This window comes from Exserohilum turcica, assembly GCF_000359705.1.
Source record: "Exserohilum turcica Et28A unplaced genomic scaffold SETTUscaffold_5, whole genome shotgun sequence".
In the NCBI taxonomy this organism is placed as follows: Eukaryota; Fungi; Ascomycota; class Dothideomycetes; order Pleosporales; family Pleosporaceae; genus Exserohilum; species Exserohilum turcicum.
In genome coordinates this window covers 949,576-952,377 of record NW_007360266.1, presented here as the reverse complement: position 1 = coordinate 952,377, position 2,802 = coordinate 949,576, and positions in this window count along the sequence as shown.

Sequence of the window (2,802 nt, the reverse complement as noted above, 5' to 3'; positions counted from 1 at the left end):
AGAAGAAAAAGAAGAGAAGAGGCGCCCTCGGAGGCCTAGTTTGTACTGCCTCGCCGGCTTTCGGTGGGGGTGCTGGGAAAGCTAAAGTCGACGGGAGATGGGGGCGGGGCGGGCGTCTCGTTGATGTTTGCGGCGCGGGAGAGATTGGCAGCCGAGGCCTTGAAGGCGGCGCTAACGTCGTGGCCGAGGGTTGAATTTGTCATGATGGACAGGCGGGTGCGGGGGTTGAAGGCGGCGTTTGATGCAGCAAGCATTTTGGCGGATGCGATGTGGTGTGGTGTGGTGTGGTCTTGTGTTGATAAATTCCAAGAGTGGTTGTGGTTGGGACTAGTGGGGAGGTGCAGCCAATCAGGGGCACGAGGATCTGAGGTGAATTGGGTAGTGGTCGCGGTTTTGCAAGGACCCGTTGGCGGGAGTTTTTTTTGGGGGGGATGGCGCCGCGTTATGTAGGTATTGGCAGCGGGCTAAGTTTGGGCGGCAGAATCAATTATAAATCTAAAAAGGGGGTGAGTCAGACGCTAATTGCAAAAGACAACAAAAGAAGGATCTCTCGGAGGGGGGTGGGACAGGGCTGAGGAGTGCTTGTCGTGGGCTTGCATGTAGGCGAATGCAGCGCCAGCCAATGTGGAGGCGGGGGCCGGATATAGGCAGGGCCGGCTTGGGGCGTGGCCACGGAGGATGCGTTTGGGGTTTTACTCACGTCTGATTAGACGGTTGCCAGTGAGAGAGGCGTGTCACGGCTTGGGGCGTGTTGCAAGAAGGGTTTGGTCTGGGTGGAGGAGGAGGAGGAGGAGGATGGCGATGTATATGGACAATGGTAAGAGAGGGCGGGTAATATTCAGGATAGTGTGTAGCGGCCGGGCCGGGGGGTGAGAGAGAGAGAGAGAGTATGTGTGTGCGTGCGTGCGTGTGCGTGGGCAAAGTGACGTGTACGGTGGGTGGACAAGAGTCAGAAAGCAAGTGTGGTGGGCTTGTGTAGCGAATGCTGGTATCGCGCAGAAGGGGGGCGGGCTTGTCTTATACGGCAAAGCAAGAGCAGCGTCGCGATTCACCGCCCCGTAGTGCAGGCTGACTCGCATGACTAGCAGCGCTCGCAGGGCATTTCGGCAGCAAGGCGCTTTGAGCTAGTAAAAGCAAAAAGTGTATCAGCGATTGAGGCAAATGGGGGGCGTTGTGGGCCGGGGCAGCGGACGGCTGCGACAGGCTGGTGCTGGCGTGCGGCCGACGTTGCACCTGTGCACGGTACGTGATAAGGGTTGCATGGGATGCGACAAGAGGCGATGCGACTGTCTGGCAGGCCAGAGTTGAGGCCGCCGGCGGATAGAGTGAGGGCTCGACGAGCGCAGAGGCAGACGGGCCGAAGCAGCACGCCAATTGGCGACGGACGAGAGAAGGACGGAGGGCGTGTGGGCAGAGTGGCATCATTGGCATCATTGGCATCAGCAGCGGCAGTGCAGTAGTGGTAGCAGCAGGACGAGTATACTTTTGCTCTGACCGCTCCTCGACGGCGCATGCCTGTCGATACATGCATGCATACATAGATAGATACATGGACACATGCCAGGCCTACTGCTGGGACTACTGGGACTACTGGGACTACTACCACGACCACGCCCACCACGCCCACTCGTACTCGATGCTCGATACACGACTACAAGTACACATGCACACCCCACGCGAGGCGTGCGGCGGCGCCAAAAAGGATGGGGAAAGTGGAGCTGCGGCCTCGATTCCCCGGATCCCAACGGCCTGGGATTCGCCCTCTCCTGAAAACAAGGCGGCGTATGGGCGCGCCTTCCTCTCTTGCGCGCCGCTGCCCTCGCTCCTGCCCTCCAGCGCGCTCGCGGCTGCCTCCTCACTCAATCTCTCACTCGCTCGCTCGCGCCCTCACTCAATCTCTCACCCACGCCCTTTACTCATCCTCTGCCCCCCTCCCCGCCTCTCTCTCTCTCTCTCTCTCTCTCCCCCTCACCCTATCCCCTTCATCCCCTTCATTCCCCCCTCGTCCACCCACTCGCTCACTCACCGGCGGCCCAACAACCCATGCGCGGATACTCTCCTCCACAACCCGCCACGTCAATCCCTTCCCCCATCAGCTTACCTTTTCTATTCGTCGCGCACGCCCGCCTTCGAGAAGGCTGCCTGGAACAAAACGCTCGAGCCGACGCGTGCCGCCAGCGCCGCCCCCCCCTAATCCCATCGGGCACGGTACGAGTTCCACCCAGGAAGTGACATTTCAGGCCTTGTTTCTGCTCCTGTCCTGCCCTACGCAACCCTGCTCTGCCGCCCGCCCTGCCCGACTGGGCACATGGCGACGACGTCTGATTCCAAAACGTGGGCGCCGCGTCTCTTCGTCGCTGCACCGCCATGCCAGCTGCTGCCAGCTGCTGCCCCAGAGTCTCCATGGATCCATCTGCATCGCAATTCTCCGCTGCTGCCCCATAGTCCTGGCCCTAGTCCCCGTACCATCCGAACCATCGATGCGCTGCCCATTTGCCGATACACGGCGCCCTCTGCCCTTTTCATACTCGCCCAAACCTTCGGCTTTGCTTTTTTGTCCTTAATTTGCGACACCATGGCCTCTTTGCCAAGGCCGCCCGTCGAAGCCTCTACCCACGCACCCCCCCCCCACCGAATGGGATGCCGTCGGCACTCTGTCTTGGTAAGCCAAAACCAAGCCTGTTTCCACATCACCTCATCATAGCCAGACAGCCCGTGGTAAACTTTGCCGGATGCCCTCCCCGTCTTTGCTTTGTTCCACTCCCGCATTCCCCGGATTATCCTTCACCACCGCCTGGGGTC